At 32.8% G+C, this 24,472-nt stretch overlaps 1 pseudogene; it reads right to left on the minus strand.

Annotated features, from left to right (window-relative positions):
- Positions 1-851: 851 nt before the first annotated feature.
- LOC120158408 lies at positions 852-24,472 on the minus strand (annotated as a pseudogene).

Raw genomic sequence — 24,472 nt, forward strand, 5'->3', positions numbered from 1 at the left:
ATATATATTTTTTAATTAATCTTTGGTAAATTCAATATAAATATAGTATTTATTTAAGGGTAATAACAATTCATTTCCTACTGATGTCATTCCGTTCATACAATTATATCATATATTGATTGTGGTAATATAACAATCCGTTTTGTAAAAATAGATTTTTATATTGACAATATAGATAATAATAGAGTAAATTATGTCGATAATTCCTTTTGTTATAATATATATATCAGTTTAATTTTATATATTATCGCTTTATTTATTATTTTACTTGTTAGAAATTTAACGTGACCATAAACCATTATGTATAATAAAATATTTAGAAAAAAATCACAAAAAAATATTATAAGAAATTTAAAATATAAAAAAATAAAATTAGAGTTTTGAATTTATATTTTTCATTTATTTTCTAAAAGTTCAAGAACACGAATTAGACTAAATCTGCCAAAAAAAACGTCAACCCCTCCTCCCCTCCCTTCCGCCACAAAAAAAAACCCCACTGTATCCAGAATTAGCTATGACACGTGTCTGTTATCCTTAAACACGTGAATTAATTGATTAGGGACATGGAAACTTGGCATGGACTTGGTTTGGACGGAGTAATGTATCCTCTGTTGTCTCAACTTTCTTTAATAATGTCTTCTTTCAAGTTCATTCATTAAACGAATGTAGATATTTTCTCTTCGGGAGGATGACCAATTTGGGGAGACCTCGTGTTGCATCATCTGTAAGCATAAAAACAAACAACTATTATAATCACACGACCTCGTACGTAAAAGTAGGAGAAAACATCCTAACACGACATCTCTAACAGAGGCCGACATTTGAGGACTATTGTATGCCAATCTAGTTATGATGTCATCATACATAATTGACATACAAGGTTGATCACACGATAGATTAGATGCTAGAAGATCTGAGCTGCATTCTCTAATTTCCACCCATGACTTGGAGATTGGTCTCTTGGCTGAAGATATGAATTAACATGTTTTAAACAACACATAAAATCTATGTTCTTCTCTTTGGCTGAAAAATCATTCTCCCCAGTCATGCATGGAGAGTATAAAATGCATTCCATACCCTCACATATCTGAAGTGGTTAAATTGTCCGTAGCTCCTACAGAAGATCCCATCCGAGTCTTGTTCTACTGTCTTGAGACTCGTAATGACCTCAACTTGGCAGCGGACTTAAGTGTATGTATCAAAGGAGCATTATCCTCTTCCTCGTCTTCCTCGACTTGTGCATCTTCTTGGTCGGATGTATTAATTGAATCCTCTTCTTCACTTGAATTATGCTCATCAAAAAGTCTCCTACCCTCGATATTTTGCCGCTTCCTAGGACGACCCCTCCATCTTGCAGTAGTCCATTCCTTCTCATCTGCAAAACAACAGCATAACTAGCTTCTAACCTAAAATCCAAAGAAAAGACTCATTGCTCAAAAATGCTGATATTTTATTAGAACATCAACGCTTGGAAGTTGGAACCACATGTTAAGTGGATGTTATCCCACGTTTGTTAAGTATTGTTTTGTCTTGTGGCCTTATATTAAAGTTAGATGGCTCCACCTATAGCCAAATTTATACTTCACGTAAAAAAGGCGAGAAAATGATTGAGATGAGACTCATTAGTACCTTGAATCCCGTCATTCTTTGCACACGTCTCCTGTAAAGTATCATAAAATGTATTATAAGGGCGCCACCCGCTTGGATCCTCTTCAGTATTTACATTCTCTGTCCTCCTCTTGATATCTTTCAGACTATAAAACAATAAAGTATTAAGTAATGCACAATGGTTGATCCCTGTTTAAAGAACGAAATAGAATGATTTACATTAAGATAAGAGAAATTCTTACGTGTCTCTGATGTCAGGCGGAGGAAGTCTGAAGCTTCCAGAAAAGACAGTTGTTTCGGGGCATCTTGAAAGGCATGCTCAATGCCTTCCTTAACAATCTTTAAAATCTCGGGTCTATGCTTGTTCCGAGCAGCCACGACGAATATTCCAGCAAGCCGAGAAGCCAGGTGCTTACACTCCTGGAAAGTTTCACTTTTAAAGGATTCATCACCACTTTCTGATAGTTCTAAATGTCGTTGATAAGCCTGATGAAAAAAAAAAAGGCAAACCATTAAAAGGGATACACAAACAGACAGAAAGAGCCACATTTCAATTTTAGGATGGCCAAAGAATATGCTCCTTCCCTTCTATAATCAACATGCCACTCCTACAAATTCTGAAGAATAAATCTTCGATTTAAGTGGACAACACTAAAATCTCCAAATAATAGCTTAACTAGTTTCCTTCCACTTTAATTATTTTCAATATGCATGACAAGCATATTCTTAAAATAGAGCAAATTAGAAAAATTTCAATCATAAATTATTTTTGCACTTTTTTCTATGTATAGTATCAGCCATCAAACAACCTATTTAAAAAGCCCTTCCAGTTTACACACAACAAGTAGCAGGCCTTTTTTTCTCCAAAAAAAAAAAAAATCAAGTAGCAGACCTTTGATTTTTGCCTCGTGCCTATGAACCCAAGAAACAGATTTATCTGTTTTGATGCTGAACCACAGGGCCATTAGGCACATAAAGTAATGCATAACTTGTGATAGAAAATAAACAAAAGCCCAGCGGAAAGTAAATATTTTTCAAACGACATGTTGAATCAGCAAAAAAGAAAGAAATTGTAGGTTAGCAGAAAAGAAGCGGCATCATTGACTAAATTTCACCAAAATATCTGAAGTAGAGAATTCTACCCTCTTCAAAGCTTCGATAAAGGTTACAGAGACATTATCATCTTTTTTCTTCAGAACTGTGATCAGATTCTTTACAATCTCCGCAATGCCAGCTCCATGCATCACAAAATGAGAAATTATCTCAGGAGCCAGATAATCCTGCAGTAAAAGATTCAACACTTCTCTAAATTAAGAAAAGATATGCATTTCTAGCAAAATTTTAAACAGACTTTCAGAAATCATAAGCATAATTTGAAACAACAAAATTTGCCCAGAATGCAAGAAAAATACATCAAATTCTGCATCACACTCTTACCTTTGGGACTGTATCACTAGCAATCAACTTTGCAGCAGCAAGCATCACTTTCTCTCTATTTGCCTCCTCAATACACTCTCTGTTAACATCTTCATCTTCTGTCTCATCTGAACACATATACATGCAAGGTTTGACTAAAATTAGCAAATAAAAAGCAGTGTGAACTGTGAAGTTTGAATGAATTCTCATCAAAGCATGCAACCAACATCTAAACAGTGCAGCAATGATAGGCAGAAAGCAGATAAGAGTTACTTGCTCCAATTGGTTTCACCTAGATGGTAATGGCCCCATTAGCAGCAAGTTAAGTATTTCAAAGATTGAGCTCAGAAAAGGAAATGAAAGAAATTTCCACCTGAAATTTTGAGCAGCTTCTCACAAAGGGTCCAAAACTTCTGAAGAATAGGAGCATCAGGGCAATATCCTAATTTTTCAAGCTTTGTTGACGAAAAAATTGTCTTCCTAAACAGAAGCCAGATATCTGCTAGTATAATACAAACCTGGGTCATTACATAAATTTCATTAGATAAAACAATCTTAGGGATTAATAAAATTCATATATCAAGGCAAAAGGATTACCCAGCAGGCTAGCTGATTTCCTGAATTGCTTCCTTCCCCGACTTCAGGAGGAGTATTAAGAAAATACTCAAGTTCCTCCAACAAGGTATCACGTTTAGACAGGAGAGAGGATAAGGCTCCTTCAGATACAGTTTCACCGTTTATAATAGAGTGAAAAGACCAGGCTACATTGATTGACATATTCGGCAGCAGAAAACTAACAACCTAAACGAGAATGAGAGCAGTTATTAGGAACAAATGCAAGGGACACAAGAAATGCAAAACAATTTTTAATATTTGCTCATCTAACTTACTTCATCGTTCAAGTTTCTGAAGCTGTGAAAGATTGTAATATAATCTCCGTAAAATTCCTCAATTGATACAGACCTTAGCAATTGAAGCTCGTACAACCTTCTTAAATTCACGAGAAGAGAATACTCATCCTCCCCATCCTGTAATTTATAACTTGTCAACCTTATATATTTGGTGATCAATGTCACAATCAAGAACAAAAGCTCAGAAGGAAACGTACAATCACTTCTTTAGTTGCAGATTTAAGCTTATCAAGAAGCTCATCCTCAAGCTCCTTTAGTTTGTTACGGGCAAAATCTTGCAACTCTCCTCGACTCTCAGTGGAACAGAATACAATAGCCTTCACACAAGATCTCAATGCATCTTTCTCACCCTGCTTGAAAAATGCATCTTTGATGAGAAGAAGAGTATTTCTGAAATTATGAAAGGGAAAACACATTACTTGGTGCTTAATTATTAGACACTGACAAGCAACTTTATTGCCTACCTGCTCCTGTCTCTTCAGAGAATAAAGCTCCAGGTTCATATATAAAATAATCTCGACCAATGATGAAATTTTAGCCTTGTCAGCCATGAATTTACGAAGAAGTAATGGATAGCTCTTCATCATGGCTACAATTAAATCCCGCCTATTGTTTTCAAACATTTCCTGAAATTTAAGAAAAGACAATTTGAGCTTTGCTCTTCTTCGTGAGCAGCAATATAGAGCAGAGAAATCACCAACTAGTGATGCAAAATAAAACATAATATTGTTAATAAATCCTTATATGAGCTGAGGACAAATCAGAATAGGAAATTAGTTACTTTCTGAGCTTTATTGAAATATTGCTTCCGATTATCAGAAGCAGGCACAATCCTCTCTCCAACAGCCTTTCTGACAGAAGCAAAAAGAAGCCTAGTCAGGTTTGTTGCATCTTCATCAGTTAGCTCTATTAATGGGTTCTCATCCAATAGCATGGAAATGATACACTTCCAATCCTGCAAGGGAAAAACAAATCACAAAATTAGCATAGATGTATATAATTATGGCATGTCTGTTTCTTTAAATAGTTACTAATACTGAGGTAATTGTTCCTTAGAAGCCAGTGGGCTAGATTTATTCAGGTGGGGGAAAAAGCAAAATCTGCAAGTACACTCCCAAGACATTCAATCTAATTAGTTTTCTCCAGAATGACAATCAAGGGGCCATTGGCATTTTAAAAGATCAAAATAGAATACCTCAAACATTCACATACATCACAAGGATGAAAAATGTCCTTGGAACATATAAATTTGTACAGATGAAACTTTCTAGAACTTAGATTTCTTTGTTTGTTCAATCATAAGTGCTACTTCCATTCTTCTTCCTCACGAACATTGTATGCAACAAATACTCTACCCGACATGCCTTATTTCCTGTCAACCCCAACATTAGGATGGCAATAGTTCCCAATATATGCTTATAGCCCCCACCCTCCAGCCCGGAAACTATCAGATTGAGTAGGTTTGAACCTCTGAATATTCAATTTTCTCAAAGCATCCTTGTTTGATATCCGTGTTAGACACAATCTTGATATGCATATGGGGACATGACCCTACAAGGACACTCCTAATACAAGGAAAACCTTGGAAGAAATTGAACATACCGGTTTCTAACACACACCTAAGTCCAAGTAACATGGTTCCTCCTAATACCTCATTTTCCCTATCCCAGAATTTTAGGAACATTACAATATACCTTCATGGCCTTCATGTACTCCCATACATCATCAATAACATATATACCTAAAATGGGATCTGTTGAAAACTCCCGTAATATCTGCAACATTCTGCCAAGTTGAATCTCACTCTCATTGCCCGGAAAGGACAAACATTTAGGAAGTAATTGATTCAATCATTTGTTAACAATGGAAAATTAAGTCTGCAGAAGAAGAGGGGAAATAACCTTTTGAGCCAGATTGGGAACTGTTAAATTTTTGTGCAATTAAGTGGTCATATACTAATTCTCCTATGGCATACCTGATTTATGGTGGATCATCAATAAGTAGATCATACAAATAACCCAAGTCGTCATCAGGTATAATCTGATGCCTGCAAAACACAGAAAGATGAAATTTCAGTGGGCAGACGCCTCCATAAGAAATTAGCAATAAAACAAAGGAAATACACACACACACATATATATAAGATGGGCTACCTAAGTAATTGTTTTACAAGATGTCAGGATTTATGAAATTCAAATTGGCAACCGAAATAAATTTGCCAAGAGGGAGTGAATTGACTTTTTGATAATTTTTGGGAGTAAGGAGATTTAAAGGATAAGAAAAATGATACACAAGGGTTTATAGTGATTCGACTTTCTCAACTAAAATCTACATCCACTACCTAAGCTCCTCGTTTAAGATTTTTCAACAAAACCCTTTTCAAAAGGATAAAAAAAGTAAACAATAAAACCTCTACAAGGTAGTGTTTTACAAATTAAAACTCACAAAAACACAACTATTTACAAGAGAAAGAAAATAAAGAGTGAAAAGCTCTTCTCTTGTGTTTGATTGCTTAAATAGGTGTTCTAACCCTTTTTCAAGTGTCTTGATCTTGTATTTATATGTTGAAATGAAATTGTGGTCGTTTCTATCCGTTGGAAGTGATTTGGAGCCGTTGGGGATGTTTTTCTCTACAAAATAACACTGCCCAGTACAGAGGGTATCAGTACTCCTATAGGGAGTATCGGTACTACATTTGTTATTTTTAAATAAAACTAGTCGTTACTAGCCGTTAGGCATGACAGTATCGATACTAAGCCTATGGTATCGATACTACTATATAAAGTAGTATCGATACCATTTTTGCATTCAGGAATTTGAGCAATACTGGTAGTATCGATACTACCTAGTGAGTATCGATACTTCCCTTACCTTTAGTATGTACCATATCAATACTGTAAGAACAATATCGATACTTCTTGTCCAGAAAAACATTTTGTGCTCAATTCCAAGTTAAATGGACTTTGAATTATTTTTGAAAACTTTAAAAACTTTGAATAAATTCAATTCAAGTTAAAAAAAAAACATTTTACCATAAATTGTTATATCAAAAATGGAGTTCAACAATCTCTCCTTTTTTATATAACAAAATATTTGAAAAATTGATTTTGGCAAAACTCTCCCTCAATAAAATATTTAATGAAAAAGATACCAAGTGTTGGAAAAAGTATGAAATGTTCAGCTCTCATTTTTTAATAAACTGAATTTTTCAAACTCATACTTCTACCCCTTTTTGTTATATAAAAATAATTCAACTTTAAAGTTCAAAAATAACATTGGAGAGTAAGTGTTAAAATTTGATATTAAAAACATTTGAAAAATCAAAGCTCCCCCTCAAAAAGTGCATTCCAAACAAAAAATTTAACTTTAAAAGCTTGACACTTAAACAAAAATTGAATTTCAACAAATAATAACAAAAATGTTAGTAGCACATAAAGTTCAATATATCCAAGTCTAAAATACTTTATGCAATACCAAATGTTGAAATTAAGTGTATATGCATGAAAGCTTTCCAAAAATATTATGTATTTAAAAATTTTGATATCAATTGTTAGAGAGATATTATTTGCATTTTTAAATTACATGCATAAACATTTAAATTTAGGTCAAACACTTAAAATTTTTAAAATCAAAGCATTTGGAAAATTGATATCAATGGTTAGAGAGATACAATTTGCATTTAAAACCAATTTTGACCAAAATTTATTATGATGATCAAACATTTATGAAAGAGTCATTAAAGCTTTAAAGTGTTCATCATAACACCAGTTTAACATATATGAGATAGAAAAAATGCATAATCATTTAAGATCAAAACTCATGCATGCTTAAAAATCAATAGGCAACCAATTTATAAAGTCAAAAAGCTTTAAAGTTAGAGGTTACCCATTCCATATCAAGTGTGGCTAGAGCATTTGAGTATCTTCACTTTAATCACCATTGCTCCCACACACCTACAAGAGATATTTAATTGGATTTTGGTATCCAAATTGCTTTAGACCCTTGTACGTTAGTTTTAATGCCCCTTGTTCCTTTAGAAATCCATACTTTTCTAATTTTAAAACGTTTTTCTTTCTTTAAAGGATAAATATATTCTTTGTGACCATGATAATGACAATGTGAGCATTTTGTCGTTATGAAACTAGATGAATTATTTAAAATGATTTTCTTTTCTTTTGTTAAACATTCAAGCTTAAATTTTAAATCAAAACATTATTTTTCAAAATTTTCAATTTTTACTTTTGAAAGCTCTAAATCTTTTTTCAAAATTTCATTTTGATTTTCAAAATTCATTTTTGCTTTTAAAAGAAAATCGTTTTAATTTTTAAATTTTGAAATTATTTTCTTATATTTGGAGTTCATGGTCTCAAACTCCAAAAATAATTCATCGTATGTATCTTGTAACTCATTAAATGAATATGAGTTAGATTCACTAGAGTTAGAAGATACCCTCGGGCTCTTAAAGAGACATTAAGCACACCACCTTTGTTGGTTCTTCTTTCTTGTTTCCATGAAGTTCTTCTAGCTTATTCCAAAGCTTCTTGGCATTTGAACATGAAGAAACCCCTTCATAGATATCAGGACCAAATGCACAAAACAACACGTGCATAGCCTTAGCATTTTGTTGAATTTTCTTTCGCTCTTGGTCACTTCAATTCTTTGTCTTCTTCGTTGGAGAAGAGTTGTCGTTCTCGATCATCTCCCACGCATAAAGGTCATTGGATTGGATGAATAGCTTTATTAGCTTCTTCCAATGACGATACTTGGCTCCATTGATGTATAGATGTTTTTTAATCGGTTGGGAGTCTTCCATGTAGAACAAGTCAGAGGTTGAAGCCATAATCTCGATTGTGTCGAAAATGGATAAAGTTACTTCAAGGATCGTCTCAAGGTTGTTAGACCTTCTAATGAGTTAAGCTCTGATATCAATTGTTAGGATTTATGAAGCTCAAATTGACAACCAAAATAAATTTGCCAAGAGGGGGTGAATTGACTTTTTGATAATTCTAGGGAGTAAGAAGATTTAAAGGATAAAAAATGATGCACAAGGATTTATAGTGATTCGAGTTTCTTAACCAAAGTCTACATCCACTACCTAAGCTCCTCACTTAGAATTTTTAACAAATCCACTAATTTATTCTTTCTTTTTCAAGGACAAAGAGATAACCTTTACAAACTCCCTAGCTTTTCAAAGGCTTAGCTAGAACCAAAACCCCTTTTCAAAGGATAAAAGAAGTAAACAATAAAACCTCTACAAGGTAGGATGTTTACAAATTAAAACTCACAAAAACACAGCTATTTAAAAGAGAAAGGAAATAAAGAGTAAAAAATTCTTCTTTTGTGTTTGATTGCTTGGATAGGTGTTCTAACCCTTCTTCAAGTGTTTTGAACTTGTATTTATATGTTGGAATGAAGTTGTGACCGTTTCTAGCTGTTGGGAGTGATTTGGAGCCGTTGGGGATGTTTTTCTCTGCAAAATAGCACTACCCAATACAGAAGGTATCAGTACTTCTATAGGGAGTATCGATATTACCTTTGTTATTTTCAAATAAAACTAGCTGTTATTGGCCGTTAGGCATGACGGTATCGATACTAAGCCTATGGTATCGATATTACTATGTAAAGTAATATCGGTAACCCTTTAGATATTGATACTATTTTTGCATTCTGGAATTTGAGCAATACTAGTAGTATCGATACTACCTAGTGAGTATTGATACTTCTCTTACCTTTGGTATCGGTACTATGAACAATATCGATATTATTCATGAGGTATCGATACTGTAAGAACAATATCGATACTTCTTGTCCAGAAAAATATTTTTTATCAATTCCAAGTTAAATGAAATTTGAATTATTTTTGAAAACTTTAAAAACTTTGAATAAATTCAATTTAAATCCAAAAACATTTTGTCATAAATTGTTATATCAAAATATAGTTCAACACAAGCCCTATAGTGCATACAACCACAAAAACATCTACGTCATCAACAAGCTCAATCATCCGGTTAGAAAACCTTTCAGTAAAGAGACTAAGAGTGGGCACATTATCCTCCACCTCATAGAGGTTTTGCAAAGCAAGGAAAACAACTTTTCTTATGCCAACACTCTTCAAAAAGAATAACATGAGAGCAAAATAAGAGTATATTGGATTATGGAGCATTTAGAAAGGCTAGAAATCAAATATCAACCCAACTCGAGTAAAAATTTTACTTTGTCATTTAGAGTCCATCCAAGGTACTTCAAGTGTAGATTCTGCAAGAACAATGTAGGATATGACAAAATCCAAACACCTAGTGACTGTATGCATGACATTCAAATATTAGGATCAACATCTCTATATCGATACACAAACAACCTTCAAAAAGCATAATGTGGAACATGTCAGATACAAACTAAACTAGTTATCAAACATGAATTTATCAAAAGATACTTGAATTGATTATAAATAAATAAATAACCTACCCAGTGAAGATTTTGTGTATCATCTCATCTATTTCAAGTTTCTGCTCATGAGTTGCTGACAACCTGTTATTTAGTGACTCCACAGGAGGTCCATCAGCTCTTTTCTTCCTTTCAGCGTTTACCTGTCTTTGAGTAGTATCGCGGTGTACAACAAGCCATTTTGCAACAGAAATGAAAGATGTGACTAGCTGGAGACCCATCATGGAAGCAGCTTGACGGTTAACTCTTGGAGGTGTGCTGCTTGGTGTCAATATCAGGAAAAAATAAATCATAATAAGCCACCTCATAAATGCAGCACTAAAAATAATACTCATAATGGTACTGTACTAACCATGACAATTCAATTATATAGTCCATGCACTTGTCAAACAATTGCTTATCAAATAATGCCCCATTCTGGCACTCTATAACCAAATTGTGCCAAAATGAAACAAAATTCTCCTTGATATTCTTGAATTCCTTCTTTTTTGAACCCTGATAATTTTCAACTTCCCCCTGAAGTTCCATAGTTAAGCCAACACATTACATTGAAAGATCACATGCTTAAAATGAGTTATTAAGCCTTTTAGAAAAAAGATGCATAGATTATTAAGTAGTATTAATTAATGCAGAGTTAAAGAAACAAGGAAAATAAGGATATGCTTTTAAAACTGAAAATGATTTATATAAGGTATTATCTAAACCTAGAGAAAAATATTAAAGCCATAAAAGTTTCAGGGTGCAGAGCACTTAATACACTTAACACATGCATTTTTAAGCAGATTACAGTTACATAAAATATATCGCTACTATCACTCTTGTTATCAGTGAAACTCCACAAAAAGCCAACCTCAACCTTCCAAAGAGAAAAAAAATGGGAAACATTAAATAAAACAAAGAAAACATGAAAATGACACTCTTCTAGGAATGTTGACAAGAGCAACCACAACATCATCAACATCAGTCTCATCCAGAAACTCTTACTTGATGTAATACTTTGCTCCACATGCCTGTGGAATCATACATATTTAGTTCAGTCGCAAACCACAAACTAAGAAAAAAGCAGGAAGTCAAAAAAATCCAAAGGATGAGGCTTAGTGTTTCAGATAATTAAGAAAGTATCAGGGATAGGTGGGAAGTTTCCACTAAGGTTATAGATTAATATTGTGAGTAGAGGCTACTCTGTCAGAACTTCAGTATTTTACTGTTCTCTCTCTCCAATGAGTAGAACTACTTGTAATTTCACACAAAAAATACCTCAAAAAGCATCATTAAGAGTTCAACCATAGCAGGTTTTGGATTCCTCTCATACCGCTCGACCCAGCGCTTAACAACTTGAGAAATATGTTTGCCATCACCTTTGACAACCTCTGATGACAATAACATCCAAACAAAAAGATTACTAAGAAAGATTCCAAAATCAACTATATTAGTAACATCCTTACATGAAATAAGCACAAGGAAACTACTCTTCATAAGAGAACACTAGTCACTATTTTATGACATAGTATATAACAGGAGTAATTTATGAAAAGAGTACAATGTGCAAAACATCAGAAGAAATTTTTAGTCCAATTACTGATTAATCTCTCTACAGATCTGTTCGGGACATCAGAAGTCCCCTCATCAGCTCGACCTCGCTTAGTTTTGGGACGGATTTCTTTAAAATCATCTGGAGAGCCCTCTCTCCGCTGGGGAGGGACGCCCATCACTTCCATCGCTGCTCACATCTTCATTCTCCCCGTTGTCACCGTTTGCCTTGCTTGGCTCGTCTCCGGCGACTCCAGTATCAGCCCTAGCCCGTTTCTACGCACACAAATTTCACCAAAATCAGGTTAGTTGATATACTACACAAATGGAATTGCATGGCGGAGAGAGAGAGAGACTGAAATGGAGATTTGAGAAATAACTGGGGGGAGTAGTGATTTCGGAAGCTAGAGGCGCATCGTCATCCATTGCCTATGATTTTGAATAACTAATGAGAGAATTTGACCGGGAAATTTGAATGCATAAAGAGAGAATATGATAGGCGCCAATTGGAAATAATAAACAATTTCCATATGAGTAATATTGGTTCAGAAGAGAAGAAGATTCGAATAAGTGTGAAAGAGAGGAGCGAGAAGAAATTTCGAGAGGGAAATTCGGCAAAACTCTCGAGATAATGTTATCAAACTATTTATTTACGAGATAATGTTTTTGTCATATTATTTGCTGAGATAGGGTGAAATTCATAGTATCGCCGTAGGTCGCATGCATTCTGGGCAAAATATTGAAGGTCGCCATGGCATCTGTGCGAGGTAGGTCGCCATGGTATCTGTGCGAGGTATGCGAGGGAATTCGAGCGAGCTATGTAATGCATGAGCCAAGAACTGAACGAGCTATGTAATGCATGAGCCATGAACGTGAGGTAGGTCGCCATGCATGCTGGGCAACATGGTAGGTCGTCATGCACGCCCGGCGACCAAGCTTTAACGCCTGCTCCTGCTCGCCTGCTCCGCTGCTCTGCATGCGTTGCATGCCATAATTGAGAGATTCCTACTGCCTGCATTATTGCAACGTTAATTTAGCTGCTAAATGAAGCAAATATTGTTGTTGAATTGTAGTCTTTCAACGCTCAATAATTACACGATTCAATGCTCAATATTATTTACTTCAACGATCAAATTTAATTACGCTCTCCACGCTCATTTGCTTTATATAAAGGATATGCGGGTATAGGGTAGAAGCAGAAACAGAAGCACATATAAAAACTTTGCCGAGAGAAAGGAAATAAAGAAGAAGAAAAGAAGATAAAGGCTCAAACATCGTTCGAGAAGTATTTTTTTATTGTTTAATTTAGTTTATTATATGAAATTATTAGTTTGTTAGTTTAGGGTTTAGGGTAAAACTAAAACTTAGTTAATTAGTTTGTTAGTATAAATTATTAGTTTGTTAGTTTAAGTTATATTATATTAGTTTGTTAGTTTAAGTTATATATATTATATTATATAAAAAATTAGTTAATTAGTTGCTTAGTTTAAGTTATTAAATATAAAAAAATATTTAATTAATTTGTTAGTGTCTTTAAACGTATATTAGTTTGTTAGCCTGTTAGTTTGTTAGTTTAACTAAGTTATATTATAATAAAGAAATAGTTTATTAGTTTAAGTTATATTATAATATATTAGATTATATAAAATTAATTTGTTTAATTTATTGTTGTTTAAAGAAATATTTTGTTTACACGTACATGGCATTATTCCACAACATTCACATACAGATTGATTCGAAGAAAGAAACAAGAAAGGAAAGAAAGAAGGCATAAATACGCGAGTAATTTATTATTTTTTGTTGTCCATTTTATTGTTATTGTGTATGTGTAAATTAATTAGTTAGTTTATATTAGATTATATAAATTAATTTGTGCGAGATAATTATCGTTTAAGAAAATATTGTGTTTAAAAATATTTAGTGTTTTTTAAAAAATATTTTGTTTAATTTATATTATATGTTTAAATTAGTAAGAAGTAAAAATTAATTGAATGAAATATAATCTAAAAATTTATAACAATTAATTAACAAATTTGATTGATATTTTAAAAAATAAAAAATATTATCAAACTAATCATTATTATTAGTAATCATTACTAAATTATTAATATCAAATCTAAATCATTAAATATTTATAATAAATAATTATTAGTAATCATGAAAAAATCATATTATTATTAAATCATAAATATCAAATCATTAGATTAATAATAATTATTAAATTATTATTAATAATATTAGTAACAATCAATCAAGTTAAATAACAAATTTTATTTTATCATTAATATAATAGTATATAATATTATATTTATTGATTTAATGATTTATGAAATTATCTTATCTAATTTTTTAATCTAAATTTATATTTTTTTATTCGTAGAGAAAATGAGCAACAACTTTTTCACGATTGTCCATTATAATGGACGAATTATGGAAAATGAGGCCGGAGTTGTTTTTCAATCTGAAAAACCAATAAATATGATGTTCAAAAGAGACATCACATTTGTAGAAATGAAGCAGAAGATAGAAAGAAAAAATCGAGTTGCAGTTGATGGTTTTAGGTACAGGTTTATGATATGTCCCAACTCAATCAGATATGATACAATACCATTTGAAGAAGATGATGATATTGGAACCATGATTGGATTACATGAGTCAACCAATATAGCAGTTATTGAGTTATTTGTTGATGTGCGTAACATATGTGATGTTCCTGGGTCATCAAGAGGTGTGGCTCGAAATCCATCTTAAATGGATTTCGATAGTGAGTTTGAGTACCCGTCATACAGGTTCCAGAACAATTTTATGGAACTATTAGAAAGTGGAAATGAAGTCGGAAGGACATCTGCAGCAACAGAGTATGAGACGAGAAACATACCGGAATTAGTTGTTGATATTGATGTTGAAAATCGATGGGGAGAAATTCATGATGATTTAAGCGAAGATGAAGAAATCGAAGAACCCGTTTTGGGTGACGATGAATTTTTTTCCGATGGAGGTGCAACTGATGAAGTTCCGACACCGTATGAAGCTACTCCTCACATGTACGAGATAGACTATGATGCAATGAGGGCACATGAATTCCCAGACATGCCACATTTACCTCCGTACCAAATGGCTGAATCATTCGATAATTCTAGTGAATTTTCAATTGGGGTGCAATTCAGAGGAAAAAACGAAGCTACGCTGGCGATTAAAGAGTATTGTATCAAATGCCATGTTGATGTCCATGTTATAGAGTCAAACCAGAAAACCCTATACACGAAGTGTGTAAAATATGGCCCAGAGTGCAAGTGAAAGATCGGAGTGTTGAAAATTCAAAGGCACGATGCTTGGGTCATCACGAGGTACAATGGTCTGCACACATGTTTGTGAAACTCCATCGAACAAGACCATCGACTATTGGACTCTGATGTAATATGTGAATACGTGAAGGCGATGGTTGAAAAGGATCCAAGGATATCTTGTTCAATGTTAGTTGCATTTATTCGAAGCCAATTTGGATATCAAGTAAAATATGGCAAGGTGTGGAATGCGAAGATGAAGGCAATGAAGCTGACGTATGGAGATTGGGATACATCGTACAATGAGCTACCACATTTGCTACAAGCAATGAAGCGATTTATCCCAGGAACCATAGTGAAGTCTCAAACAATGCCCGCATATGACGAAGAAGATCAACTTGTGCCAGGGAAGAAAATATTCTATAGACTATTTTGGGCATTTAAGGCATGTATTAAAGAATTTCCATTTTGCAAACGTATGATCCAAGTAGATGGCACGTGGTTGTATGGTCAATATATGCATTTACTCTTGATGGTAGTTGTGCAAGATGGTGAGCGAAATATCTTCCCAATTGCATTTGCCATTGTTGAGGGAGAGACAATAGAGGCTTGGGATTTCTTTCTGACCAATCTACGCCAATATGTCGTTCGTGAAGATGGAGTTTGCTTGATATCTGATAGAGGAACGGGTATTTTGGCGACAATTGAACAACCAGGAAGTCGTTGGATACCTCCGTATGCATATTCGACATTTTGTATTTGTCATATTGGTAAGAATTATATCGACCAGTTTCATAACGCACACATTCGTAGCGAGATAGTCAACATGGGTAAGTTTTAATTTCAATATTTGTGCATTTTTACGTGGTTTTTTTTTAATTGCGGTTTAACACAATATATTTCTGCACTAGGATACAAACTACGCCGACCAAATTTTGACAAGATATTGGAGAATTTGAAGGTATCTTACGATGATCAACGTGTTTGGAAGTAGGCTTTAAAAATACCGTGGGAAAAATAGATGCAAGCATACGATGAAGGTCGGTGATACGGACATATGACCACAAACCTTGCTAAGGCCATTAATTCAGTACTAAAAGGTACACGCCATCTCCCAATAGCGAGTGTGGTGAAAGAGACGTACTTTAGGTTGGCTAAGGTATGGTCCGATAAAGGTAAGGAAATTGAGAGTATCATAAATAGAGGTAAAACTTGGGCTCCTACAGTGGTGGAATCAATGGAAGCAAATGATCGATTGGCAATATCAATGGTTGTTCATAATTTCGACTGAGTTGGTCATACTTTTGTTGTGTCGTGCATACGCCGTAACGTCAGAGGAGAAGACCAAACATTTAGAGTTGATTTACGACATAAATGGTGTGATTGTGGTCATTTTCAGGCATGAAAATATCCATGTGCTCATGCAGTCGTTGTATGTATGTATGTATGCTGGTGTAAGCGCATACACTTATGTTGATGAATGCTTTCACCTACATAGAATATTAAATGTTTACAGCTATGCATTCAGACAGATCCCGAATGAATCATACTGGCCCAAAAAGGATCATGGCGAATGACTGTCAAATCCAATGCTTCGCAGAAGTCCAAAGGGTCGACCTGAGTCCACTCATATTCATACCAGTATGGATTTCCATGCTAGAGAGAGAGGTCAAGCAAAGAGATGCAGATTATGTAGGGGTGAAGGCCATTCAAAAAATAATTGTCCTAATTTACCAAGATATAGGCCTCATCATTAGTAATCATATTTGTATTTCTATGTTTTTATATATTTGATTTTGTAATAATGAACCTATTAGATTTGAATGGACGTGTGGTTCAATTAACCATATTTTCGTTACATAACTAATACTCATCAATGGAACACTGGTTTGGTTTATAATAATGATGTGATTTGATTTAGTAATGATTTGATAATCATTATTTAATAATGATTTTATATTTAAATTTAATAATTTATTATTAATATTTTATAATTTGATATTAATGATTAAGTAATGATTAGTAATAATGAAATTGTAATAATGATTTAATCATTAATAATGATTTAATTTGTAACAAATAACAAATGAGTTTACAAGTGTAGACTACTCGAATTTAAATTTATAAATAGTCGAATTTATTAATGATTTCTAAATATTTAATGATTTGATACTAATGATTTAGTAATGATTCGAACGTTAACCATTTAATTTTTAGCAAATAACAAATCTGTTCATATTTAAATCATTACAAATAATTATTTTCTAATAATTATATGATTTAGTAATGATTTGATAATAATAATTTAATAATAATTTTAATATTTGATGATTTAGTAATGATTTGATAATAATGATTTAACAATGATTTAGTAATGATTTGATAATAATAATTATAATAATGATTTAGTAATAATCATTATAATAATGATTTGATAAAAATGATTTACTAACGATTTAGTAATGATTATTAATAATTATTTATTATTAATATTTAATGATTTGATATTAATGATTAAATAGTGATTAGTAATAATGAAATTGTAATAATAATTTAATCATTAATAATGATTTAATTTGTAACAAATGAGTTTACAAGTATGGACTACTCGAATTTAAATTTATACATAGTCGAATTTATTAATGATTTCTAAATATTTAATGATTTGATATTAATGATTTAGTAATCAAGTTTTTAAAGAGATTTGAACGATAACCATTTAAGTTTTAGCAAATAACAAATATGTTCATATTTAAATCAAAACACATATGATTTTTTAATAATTATATGATTTAGTAATAATGATTTAATAATATTTAATAATGATTTAATAATGTTTTAAATATTTAATGATTTAATGATTTAGTAAAGATTTGATAATAATAATGATTTAGTAATAACCATTATAATAATGATTTGATAATAATGATTTAATAATGATTTAGTAATGATTTGATAATAATAATTTATTATTAATATTTAATTATTTGATACTAATGATTACTAATAATGAAATTATAATAATATTTGATACTAATAATCATTATAAATATGTCGAATTTGTTAAGGTTAAAAAAAAACTATTATAATTTCAATATTTAATTTGTAACAAATAACAAATGAGTTTACAATTGTTGCCGATGCCGGGATGTTGTTGAATGATAATGTTGGGGCGGACATCTGATGCGTTGTGGCCGTTGCGGTTGCTCAGGAGGATGGGGTACCCATCCTCCTCATGCATTGGGGGCATTTGAACTGTCATTCCACCAGTTTGTGATTCTATCCCACTTGCAAACGTTGACTGACAAATACTGGTATTTGACATCATAGATGTCATTTGGTCAAAGTCATACGTCGACTCAAACATGGGAGAGTAGATGGGTACCTCAGGCTGCACAAACTCTGGTATGTATGTCGGGACAGTAGAATCATCAAATGTGTAATTCAACGATCCCGCATCGCTGAACGGTTGTGGTGTGCTATTATTCACATCGGTTATTTTCCCTTCTGGTTGTTAAGATGAACTCCCACTCCCACTCCTACTCCTACTCGGTAGAGAGTATTCAGCTTTACCAAATCTTTTCTTAAACCTCAAAAATTGTCGCCTCTTTACCATTGTTGTCAAGAACAGCTTTCCATTATCCTAAAAATAAGCAAGATAAGTCAAAGTCTCAAAATTAAAGTCATCGTCTTGAATGAGGTCAAGAGTTGGCATGAATGAAGCCCTATTGTTCCAAGCATTAATATAGGTTGCATGCTTCTCAACCCAATTCACCTTTTCTTTACGGCGACCATCAAATCTGTGCAGGTGGTCATGCGTCTCAACCAATTCACCTGACGACGACCATCTAAGTTTTGGAGGAGGTCATGATCCCATGGACTCTGCGGAATAGGTTGGTGGAAATGGAATTACCTCAGCACTCTATCCGTAAATTAGATCTCAACAAAAGCAAAATTGATCAATGGTGTAACAGCACACCAAGATTGAAACCCATCTAAAACATCGTGCGGCACCAACACCAAAATTTCTTCATTTATGTATGGTCTCCAATTAAACTGTAAAATTAAAATAACAATAAAATTGATTTAAATCAAATAATATAGTTAATTTAAATAATAATTAATAATAACAGATTATACATACCTCATTTTTGGCCTTAATGTCGATCTTCAGCACGAACTCTTTAATGTTGTTGTACACCAACCCCGTGCCTTCAATTTTATGCCTCCATCTGTATATCAATCAAAACAAAAATATGGTCATTTTGTTCAATAATTTTAATCAAAATAAATAATTTATAATTAATATTTTATATTAAAATATAAAATTCATATTACCTTCCGGCAAGTGGAAAGTCAACCATAGTCCGACTAATCGGTGTAAAAAACGGAAGTCTATGCCAAGCCCATGATTATAGCAGCAGCAGACATCCACTAATTTATGCTGTATTATTATCATTCACGACTAATGACGCCTTGCACATCTCACGATACAATAACGCCAATATCACCGATCCCCAACTATATTGCCTACTTTTCTCAAAATTTCTTAAAAAAGAAGATACTAAGCGTGAACATAACTACTGGATTTATCCGGCATCAAAATTACCCTAATCATCTGCAATATATATGCTCGTGTTGCATATATAATTTTGTGCTCCGTATTATTTGGTTGAAGCTGAAATTCATTCTTCAACCATGACAACCTCACACGCTATCTTTTACACTCTCCTGGTACGAGCGTTTTCCCAAGAAACAAACTGCAAAGTTGTGCCACATTATTAAACTCATGTTCATTACCACCGGCATCCTATTTATTTGGACCCCGAGTTGCATTACCACATCCTCCAGAGTTATCGTACATTCGTCACACGGTAAATGAAACATGTTCGTTTCTGGTCTCCAACGTTCAATCAACGCACTGATCAAACCTGGGACCAACTTGTAATCTCGCACAAATGTTACATACCAAAATCCAGCCTCTTGCAAGTTTTCTTCTATCAATCGGTGTGGCTTGGGGACTTTATGTAGCCGATGACGAAGGACTCGCTGCTCGTCCTCATGCAATTAAATATTTCAAAAAATTTATCACAATCATAAAATAATATTCAAATATTTATTAATCATAATTCATTAAACAAATATTTTATTCACCATTATTCCCAAATGACTTGAAATATGTTCATTGTCAAGTCTCAGCAGTGAAATTTGGTCAGCCATTGGAATGAATCTGTAAAAACAAATTAAACAACAATATTTAAAAAATAATTTAATATAATCTAATATAAACTAACTAACTAATTTACAACACAACAACAAAAATTTAATATAATAACTTATAATATAATAAACTAACAAACTAAACTTTCTAAAATATAACTTAAACTTGAATTTTCCCTTAAACAACTAATAAACTATTCTTTAATATAACTTCAACTAATACACTATTCTTTAATATAACTTAAACTAATAAACGATTTTTAATTATAATTTACTACTAAAAAACTAATTAACTAAATTTTTTATATAATATAAATTCAACAAACAAATATAACTTAACTATTTAACTAACACAAACTAATTACATATTTTTTTATATATAACTAACGACTAACAAACTAACTAATTATTTTTATTAATATATAACTATCAAACATACTAATTAAATAATTTTTTATTTCTATGTAATATAACTTAAACTAACAATAATATAACTTAAACTAAGAAACTAATTAACTAATTTTTTGTTTACCCTAAACCCTAAACTAACAAACTAATAATTTATAATAATAAACTAATTTAAATAATTATTCTTTTATATAACTTAAACTAATAAACTATTTTTTATTATAATAAAACTTAAACTAATTAACTAAATTTTTTATATAATATAAATTCAACAAACAAATATAACTTAATTTTTTAACTAACTACAAACTAATTAACTATTTTTTATATATAACTAATGACTAACAAACAAACTAATTAATTATTTTTTAATATATAACTATCAAACAAACTAATTAAATAATTTTTTATTTGTGTATGATAGAACTTAAACTAACAATAATATAACTTAAACTAACAAACTAATTAACTAAATTTTTGTTTTACCTTAAACCCTAAACTAACAAACTAATAATTTAAAATAATAAACTAATTTAAATAAAATGAAAATTTACCTCGATGTTTGCCGGACTCCCTTTCTTCTTCTGCCTCTTCTTCCTTTCCTTTCTCTCGGCACTCTTCTCCCTTTCTTTCTTATGCTTCCCTAACCCCATATCATACCCTATATATTAAAGGGTCAGCTGCTTCAATTCATGCACCAATAATTGAAGACATCACGAGCCGTTGGATTCTCGTGGATTGCAGCAATAATTGCTGCATGAAGCAGTAAATGATGCTACATGAAGCAGCGAAAATGATGCTGCAATAATGCAGCGAATAAAGCTGCATGGAGCAGCGGGGAGCAGGCGAGCATGCAGGAATCTCGCCGGGATCACATGGCGACCTACCCCACGTTCATGGCTCATTCATTACATAGCTCGCTCGGTTCATGGCTCATGCATTACATAGCTCGCTCAGATGCCCTCGGATGCCCTGGCGACCTACCTCGCATGGATGCCATTGCGACCTTCAACAGCTCACCCAAAATGCATGGCGACCTACGGCGACACTGTGGATTTCACCCTATCTCAGAAAATAATATGGCCAAAGCATTATCTCATGAAATAAATAGTTTGAGAACATTATCTCTAGAGTTTTACCAGGAAATTTAGTGTATTTTTTTCTAAATTAGGAACGGAAGGGTTTCCTGAAGGTTTGCACCGTTCACGTATCCATTTAGATTAATTTAATTACATGTTAAATATACAAATGATCATTAAATTATTCTGAAATGGTATTCTTATTCATTAAAATTTTGAAATTTATAAAATAATCAATAATTTTTTCAAAGTATTATAAAATAATAATTAATTTATAAATTTTTTACAAAACAATCTTTAAATTTATTAAAAATATCATTATTTTATAATATATAATGATTATTTTATAATAATTTGATAAATTTAATAAATATTTTATAATTTTAAAACTTCAATAACTAAAAATATATTTTAATAAAAATTAATAATTATTTGGATATTTTACCTATTAGTTGGTACACCAATGACGCTGAGGTGTATTGAAGAAGGAATGGCAAATGATTAGAAAAGAAAAAAGGAAAGGAAAAGGAACAAATATGCATATCCTCAAATGAAAAGTCAAATGAGTAGGCTAAGGGGAGTTTTATTCTATTTAGAATTTTCGCGATCAAACAATTGTGTTTATATGTATATACATTATTAATAATTAAGAAATTTTAAATAAATACTATCTTATAATTACTTAAGACTATTAAAAAATTAGATAAATAATTAAAATATAATAAGATTATATTTATTCCAAATTATAGTTATTAATACAAATTAGAACAAATAATATCAAATAAAATGAGAATTATCTGTTAAATATTATTTTAGTTAATTAGTATTGATTTATTTTTATAGAAATAAGGTATCATTAAAAAACCTTTATATCAAAGGGATGTTTTGATAGCGGAGAAGGAAAAGAGTGTCAAAAATAACCTACCGAACATGAGTCAATTTACATCGAACCAGAACCCAAGAAAAAATAACAAGTCAATAGCCAGGCAAACAAAGCCATAACGTACCAGAATACAGACAGCAGTCAACCTACTCTCTTTGCAAGAGAATCCGCAGCAATGTTCCCTGCTCTGGGAATTTGGTTGATATAGATATTCCAGGACCTTATAATGCCTACAATAGAATTGACCAGCGAAGAGAAGCAAGCTGGACAGGAAACATCGTTAGAAATCCAGTCAATTACCAATTTACAATTTCTAAGATGAGCCTTTGAGTGATCACCGAATATGAATTAACAAACATTTCTAAACAGTGCTTTACATCTAACACTTCTGCTAACGTAGGAGGACCATGACCGATCTGATATGAAAACGACCCTAGGATCTCCCCTTTGCTATTTCTGAAAATCCCCCTGATTCCACCGGTGGAACCATTTTTTGGCATAGCTCCGTCAACAACTAACTTGATAAATCCCTCTGGGGGAGCTGACCAGGTCACTATCTTAAAGGGTTTTGAACCAGGGGAGGGTTCCAACTAAATCTTCTAGAGACAAACATATGCTAGGATGGTTAATTTTGAACTAAGAAGCCAGACGGTATTTCACAAGAAATAAGAGCTGAAGAAAATCCACACGGCAATTTTTGAATACCCTCTCATTTTCGGAAAAGCCAAACAAACCACGAAATGGTAAATGGAATCAAGTGCTAGATGGAGCTCGACTTTAAAGAAGCGCTTACGTCGTGCCAGACCAAGATGAAGGATTTGGAATCTTCTTGGAGGACTAGAGAGAGATCCCAAAATCTTGCAAACGACATCTAGATTACCTAAGATACCTTACATGAAAATGGGAGATGAGCTATCGATTCGGGGTGAGGATCACACAAATGGCAAGATACATCTGAACATGCCACAATTCCTCTCTTTGCTAATTCGATGCGCACTGGAAACCGATTCTGGATCACTATCCACAGGAACACTTCCACCTTAGGTGGAACAGCTCCACTTTAAACTAACCTCTTCCAATCAAAGTCGACCTCCGTGCACTATGGAGGAGACTGACTGTAAATTTTTCATCACCGGAACCTGACCAGCAGATCCAATCCTTACTGCAATCCATAGGTCTGAAACCACGAAGCAAAATCAAAAATTCCGCCCATTGCTCATATTCTCAATCAAAAAGTTGTCTTAACCTAATATTCCATGACCACCCCGCTTCGTTATTATGCCCTAAATCTGCGATGAATCCATCTTTAACACAAACAAGAGAATAAATCCGAGGGAATTAACCTTTTAAGGGGGACTTAATCAGCCATGGGTCATCCCAAAATAAGATGGCTCTCCCATCCCCAACTATAAAGGAAAAGTTTTCGTTCAAACATCTACCCATATGATCATTATCGAAGAAGGACTTCACCTTTCCTTTCCAAATCCATGAGACTCAGTTGTTTAGAGGACTAACCGGAAGCAGTCGAGCATTCTCAAGATTGTACTTGCATTTTGTTACCTTCTGTCACAAACCGTTTTTTTCGTTTGCATATTTCCACATCCACTTCACTTGGAGGGCTCTGTTTTGCTTTGCTAAATCCGCTATTCCAAGACTCCCAGATTTCTTGGCCTGCAAACTGTTGACCAT

The sequence above is a fragment of the Hibiscus syriacus genome, unplaced genomic scaffold (genome assembly GCF_006381635.1).
Source record: "Hibiscus syriacus cultivar Baekdansim isolate YM2019G1 unplaced genomic scaffold, ASM638163v2 tig00111311_pilon, whole genome shotgun sequence".
NCBI classification, from domain to species: Eukaryota; Viridiplantae; Streptophyta; class Magnoliopsida; order Malvales; family Malvaceae; genus Hibiscus; species Hibiscus syriacus.